We start from the raw sequence: 7246 nt of genomic DNA on the forward strand, positions 1-7246 counted from the left end.
CGGTCCATAATTGCTAGACTATGTGATATGCTTGCATGTTGAGATAAATAAATTAATGGGGTTCACTTTCTTATGTATATAGGATGCGATTGCAAACAAGGTGATACTATTATAGATTATAGGAAAATAATGTGAATTAATCCTAGAAGAGATTTTGACATAAATTCATATTGCTCCCAAGCAATACATTTAGCACAACTAATTCCTCAAACTAATTAAAAATCAATGTTGTTCGTTAATCACGTCTCTCATCCGTTGTGTCAATAGTATTTGATATTTCACCAGAAAAGTTTCACGGTCTATTTTTGTTATTTTTAGTAATATAACCATATATTTATATGTGAAATAAGGCATAAGGTACAATTCAGAAATGTATGAACGTCAAAAATATTGAGTATTATCCAATAAATTCAATAAATAGAAGTAAAAATGCCAACACGATAGAAAAGTATGCCCTCGCCCGAAAGTCCTATTCTGATCCCGAGCTCGAATGCAGCCTTATGAACAGTAAGATTGGAAAATATAGTAAAAATTAAAAAAATCTGATTTTTTGGGAAAACTTTGACAAATGTTTTCTATGCTTAACAATTTTCACCACGAAATAACATTTCTGAAATTCATTGCAAAGGAACAAAATCAGCACTTCAAAATGTATTCGAAACTAGCATTTTTGGAGCAAAGATTTTTTTTTGCCATGACATCCACAAATGTCATTTCGTTCTGAAATTTTGCAATCATGCAAAACATTTGCTAAAGTTTACCACAAAACAAATTCAGATTTGTTTTACTATTTCTTTCGATTTTCATCAGGGAGTATTTAAGCTCAGGAGCAAATACTCCACGTTCGCCCTCGCCGACCTTTCCTAGTTATATGAAAACATGATAACCAACAAACTATCAAAATGAGGTAAAAAAAATCAAAATGTGGAAGATGCCCTCAGCTACGCTCCAGATAGATAGCAAAAGGATCAAGTACCGAGGAGAGAAACTATCAGCTACCCTAGTACTCCCGTGATCGGAAGAGCCAGCTTGCTTGTACTAGCTAAAGCACCAAGTCCCGAGCAGGTCATCATCAACTGGAGTACCTCAGTTACCAAGTACCAGATCGACTCAAGGAGCACCAGTACTACTATACTTCGCGTGAAGCAAAACCACAAGGCACAACTCGCAAGATCTAATTGATTTCTACCGAAAGCGCTAGATCACATTATGATATTACCATTGTTGATGATGGCGCCGCTAGCCTCATTGGAGGCCATCGTCATGGTGGTGGTCTCGTAGAGCTCCGAGGGAAACATCAGGTTTGGCTTGCCAGATGGGCAGTGGCGGTGTGTGGCGTCGTTTACCTCCTAGGAAGCACCGTCTTGGAGCTTTAGCGATGATCTCGGAGGCGTGGCATCGTTGGACCTAGACTCTGATGGAAGGGTCGTTTGGTCGGAGGGAAACCCGTGATCCTGATCGGGCGATTGCGGCGTCTGGTGCCCCTAGTAGAAAACATGGCTTTGATTCGGCCAGAAAAGAGCATTAATCCCGGTTGCATTACGAACCGGGACTAATGTGAGCATTAGTCCCGGTTCGAGCGGCTAGGGCACCGTACAGACATTAGTCCCGGTTCAAATGGGACCTTTAGTCCCGGTTGATGCCACGAACCGGGACTAAAGGATGCGATGCCCATTAGTACCGGTTCGTGGCACCAACCGGTACTAAAGGTTAGACCTTTAGTCTCGGTTCGAGCCACCAACCGGTACTAATGGGTTTGAGGCATTAGTACCGGTTCGTGGCACGAACCGGTACTAAACGTCCCATTTTCAAACTCTACCCCACCCTCCATGGATCGCCTTTTCAGTTTTGTAAAAAGCAAAAGAAAATGATAAAAACTTCAAAAATTAAAATTCTTTCAGATGTAGTTATGTTACTACATGTACTAGTTAGGAAAATTTAAAAACTTAAATTTGGACATGTTTTGCAAAAATTGTAGGGAAAATGTAAAACGGCTATAACTTTTGCATACGATGTCAGAAAAAAAGTATAATATATCAAAATGTTCAGCACGAAAAATCCGCATCCGATTTTGACGGCCTACGGTCTGTTTGCAAATTTTTAGAATTCTCAAATTCTAAAAGGAAAAAAAGTTATGCTCAAATTTCTGTTTTTTTTTATTTTTGTTAAATCTGGTCAAACTACTTATTCAAGAAGTATTAGTGTTACTCAATAATTATTCAAGAATATTAGTGTTACTAAATAATTATTTCAGTTTTTTAAATTTTGGTCAAATCTGGTCAAATTGTGGTCAAACTATGGTCAAACAATGGTCAAACTAATTATTTAAGAAATATTAGTGTTACGAAATAATTATTTCAGTTTTTTTGAATTTTGGTCAAATCTGGTCAAACTATGGTCAAACTACTTATTCAAGGAATATTAGTGTTACTAAATAATTATTATTTTTTAGAACAATAGTTTCAAACTCAAACAGTGAAATGTGTGACTTCATGCTCAAGCTAAATTCCTGAGGGTTAATAGGATTGACATCTTACTATTGTCAGAAAAACAACAAGTGCAGACTTGGAAACGAGGGAGAATAGAACCCGGAAGTTAAGCGTGCTCAGGCTGGAGTAGTGAGAGGATGGGTGACCGTCCGGAAAGTTAGATGATTTGAAATGATGAGGGGTGATTAGAGATTAGAGGTTAAATTGAGCAGTGATGAGGGGTGATTAGATATTAGAGGTTAAAATAATTCAGAAATCTAAAAATAAACGAAATTCAAATATTTTTTTCAAATTTTATTAAAAAAATCATAAAATTTCATTTAGTACCGGTTCGTGTTACCAACCGGGACTAAAGGTGGACCTCCAGGCAACGGCCACGTGGAGGGCCTTTAGTCCCGGTTCGTGTAAGAACCGGGACTAAAGGGGGAGGCTTTAGTAACGACCCTTTAGTCCCGGTTCCAGAACCGGGACTAAAGGCCCTTATGAAACGGGACTAAAGGCCCCTTTTCTACTAGTGTGCCGCTCACCCTCATGGTCATGGGGCGACGTTCTTAGAGCAAGTAATGGCTAAAGGGGTCCAAAGGTAGAGTGGCGTCGTTTCTACCGTGTCGACGATGTCGTGTCTCGGCGGCACGGCGCAGCGGAGTTTGGGTCATGTATACGTCTTGATTGATGAGTGCATGGTGGCATCACCGGCAGTTCGGCTTGGTGATCTCAATGCATTGATCCCTCCTGAAGATGGAACGGTGAAAGATGTAGAGAACGGATTCTAGAGCGTACACATGTGATGCCCGTGAAGGGTCTGCTTGACTTGTTGGTGCTCTCGGCTTACCATAGTGCGGTTTGGTGAGGCCACGAAATTAGATGGTGTGTGTTGAGCGACATCTGAGCACATCATAAGGTTTGTAGGGTCGCCAGGATTGTGACTTTGGGTTGCTCCATGTATTTGTGTTGTCTAGCTGGGAAAATATCTGGTGCTACGGGAGCACTTAAGCTTAGGTGCTCCTGTGCAAGCTCGGCCGTTGGACCTCAGATCCAAGAGTTTTCGTGAGATGGCCAACATTTTTGTAAAAAAGTCTTTGAGGAGTCACAAAAATACGCACAAGTACAGGAGCTACAGCAACTCCTCAAAGGCCGTTGGATCAGATCTGACGGCTCGGAAGGCTATCAGGGGAGCACCTGTGCTCCCATATCACAGGATACTCTCCATTATCTAGCTCTGTTGATTAGTTTAATAAAGATGACCGTGTGCATCCTTGAATGCAGAGACTGGGGTTTCAACCTCATTTCCGAAAAATAAAAAGAAAACACTATCATACTACTAGTTTTTTATATAATTGCTACGCCGAGTAACAATTGAGTATTATTTCCTGATTATTTATCTTGTGTAGTTAATTTAAAAAATACTCTGATTGTTTCATAATGTAGCGCATATAGATTTTTGAGAAAGTCATTTGCAAACTTTGACCAAGTTTTTAGATAGACCTATTTATATCAACAATACCAAATGTATAAAATATGAAGCTACTATGGTGAATCTAATGATATACGTTTGACATTTCAGATTTAAATGTTTTCCCCATAACTTGGTCAAAGTTTTTGAGGTTTGACTTCTAAAAAAAATTGTATACACTACATTATGGTATGAAAGGAGTAGTTAGTTCCATCCTACACTACTTTGTGTACACAGATTAATTGGCTCACAGAGATCATGACGTACGACCTTCTGCTACTGAGCTGTGACACAAGTTTTTTGACACCTTGACGGTCGAGTCCGAGTCTGAGTCCTCCATGGCAGACTCCTCCGAGGGTTTTGCAACGTTGTCGCTCCACCGACCCGACGTCGTTGCTCCACGTAGTCGGACCACGTCGCGCTGCTACACCGTTAACCCTGCCCTATCGCCCCACGGACTTGGACCTCATCACGCTGCCACTCCGCCAAGTCGACCTCATCGCTCCGCAAACTCAGCCTGAGTCGACCTCCCACACAGCCTAGGGGACCTCGTCGTTCCACGGATTCAGATGTCGATGTGCCACCATTCTGTCGAGCGGTCCTCGTCGTTCCGTGGACTCGGACCTCGTCGAGCAGATCTTGTTGCATTGTGGACTCGAACCTCGTCACACCATCACTTCACTGAGTCGGCCTCTTCACTCTGCGGACTCAGACCGCGTCACGTCTTCACTCCGCGAGTCGACCTCGTCGCTCTGCGGACTCAGATCATGTCACTGACGGCAGGTGCATGAAACAGCTGAGTCACTTTCGTGCTTAAGCTTCATATTTTCACTCCACGGCGTATTAATTTTTTTTAGTCTTCAGAGCAACACTCGGGCTTCTCAGCACCCACACCCACTGGGTGAGCTGCTCAGGTGTGTCGCAACCCAGCATACTCCCGGCTGCTTTCGTTTTTTTTTTCCTGAAAAGAACCCCCGTAATGTGTACGGCCAATCTGAGGTTGCTGAGAGCACTCTTCGTCCCCAACTACAGGCCGCAACGCGGCTGTCCGGTTAGCAAGAACTAAACCCAAATTGTGACATTCTGAGTGCAGGTCCAAAAAAGGAATCATCATATACTTGGCAGAGTATTGTGTGTGGCATTCAAACATTCAAAAGGGGCTGCATATGGCGTGTTTGCACGGGCTCAAAAATTGATATTTGGTAGGATCCATGGATCCCAAGAAGTGAAGACAGGAGAGTTATTACGCCCAGGGGAGTTGCGCTACTAGGTAATGTGGATGAACTATTTGACCCACATACACACCAGTGGGACGTTGCCCTCGTTAGTCCTGTATTTTCACCGGTTGATGTCCATAGAATACTGCAAATACCACTACGGGTGGAGCTGTTGGATTACTTTGTGGCCTGGAGTGCAACTAGATCAGGGACCTTCTCTGTAAAATCAGCTTACCATGTGGAATTCCAACACCAGTTAGGGCATCACTGGAATAGGCAGGATGGCCAAGGTTGCATGCAAATTAACCCTATCCGGGAAATCGGCTTGGCGCCTCCGCATACCTAGGAAAGTTAAACATTTTGTTTGGAGAATTTTGAAAGGAGTTTTCCCTGTTTCGGTGTTCTAGCATCTCGAGACATCCCAACGAGTGCTCAATGTCTTATATGCAAAATAGGGATGGAAGATATCCAGCATTGTTTATTCACTTGCTCTCTGAGTGAAGGAAATCTGGTCTGAGCTAGGTCTTGGAGAGGAGATCAACAGAGCAGTGGCGCAAGACCGTTCGGGCTCGGTAACAATGGAAATTTTGGGTAGAACCGAAGCTTCAGTCGGCGAACTGCCTAAGGTGGAGCTAATCGCGGTTGCGGCATGGTACATCTGGTGGCAGCGCCGTTGAAGTGTGATAGGAGATTCAGTACAAACGTCTGATCGTTCCGCTCTTTCTATCAAGCTTCTTTCCACCAATTTTGTCAGATCATCAATGCCAAAATGTCCAACTAGGAAGCGAGATCATATGTGGAGAAAACCGATCTGAGGATCGGTGAAGGTGAATGTCGACGCGGTGTTCAAACTTTGTGGTTTCTTGCAGCTCTGGCGGCCTCTTAGCCGCCTCCAGGACCGGGACGCCATCAACATCATCATTTCCGATCTCCGTGCGATGGCTCTCGGATTGGCGCCGCCGCTTCCACCGCCGCCTCCTGAGCCTGATTAGTGCCTCCTTGTCTCTCCGGTGTCACCTGCTTTTTTTTTTCTTTGGGCTTGTTGAACTGTGCCCTCAGCAGAACCCCCTGTACTATTTGTTGTGAGACCTGAGTGTGCGTGTTTGTGGTTTCGATTGTGGTACTTGATGGCCTTTGGTGGTTTACTTTATTTATTTATAAAGCGAGGCGAAAGCCTTTTCCGGTAATGTCGATGCTTCAATTTGTGCTGATACAATGTCTGAAGCTACAGGAGCTGTTGCTCGGGATGATAAGGGCGATTTCATAACAGCCGCCACTTGGTTCTCGCCTCATGTTTGTGCAGTCGGCTCTGCGGGGATACATGCAATAAGGAATGGATTCTGGCTAGCATAGAGGATTAGCTGCAAGGATTGGCTGGAACTCTATGACAATCGAGTCAGATAGCTCAACTGCAATAGAGGCTGTGAATCAAGAGGCTTATGGACCTGACGTTGCTGTGATTAATGGATGCAACTAGTGGAGTTTGCATCGATGGCACGCGATCATTGCTTTCGGGAATCTAACAAAGTGGATGATGCTTTAGCAAAACACTCTTTTAGTAGTAGATGCTCTGAATTTTGGGAAGCTTCTATCCCTGATTTTATTTCTCACCTTATTGTAAAGAGCTATCCATTATTTGAGAAATAAAGTCTTTTAGCTGTAAAAAAAAGCCAAAACTAGCTTGCACACCATCGGATTCGGCGTAGAAATACAAGAGAAGGCTAAATAATTTGATTAATTATGCATAACTCAAGATTTCACTTGGCACCTCCGAGTCTGCACTTCTTCGGGTGGGTGCGCCGCGTTCAGGTGCACTCAGATTATTTGCCTCTATCTTTTTGCTAATTCTAGAAATGTGTAAGCATACTTGAGCTAACTCTTCATCCCAACATACAATTTACTCCTTAGGTACTACGACTAGGTTGGCAGCCCCCAACGCAACTTTTGATTTGCTCCTCGGGGATACGACTAGTTGGCAAGAGCACACGCAAAAAACACACTTACACACGGAAAATTATCATGCAAGGATAGGGATATGTTAAAAGAACTAGCATTTACACTATTAGGGAAATGCCTATACACATGAG

Source organism: Triticum aestivum, chromosome 5D, assembly GCF_018294505.1.
Source record: "Triticum aestivum cultivar Chinese Spring chromosome 5D, IWGSC CS RefSeq v2.1, whole genome shotgun sequence".
NCBI classification, from domain to species: domain Eukaryota; kingdom Viridiplantae; phylum Streptophyta; class Magnoliopsida; order Poales; family Poaceae; genus Triticum; species Triticum aestivum.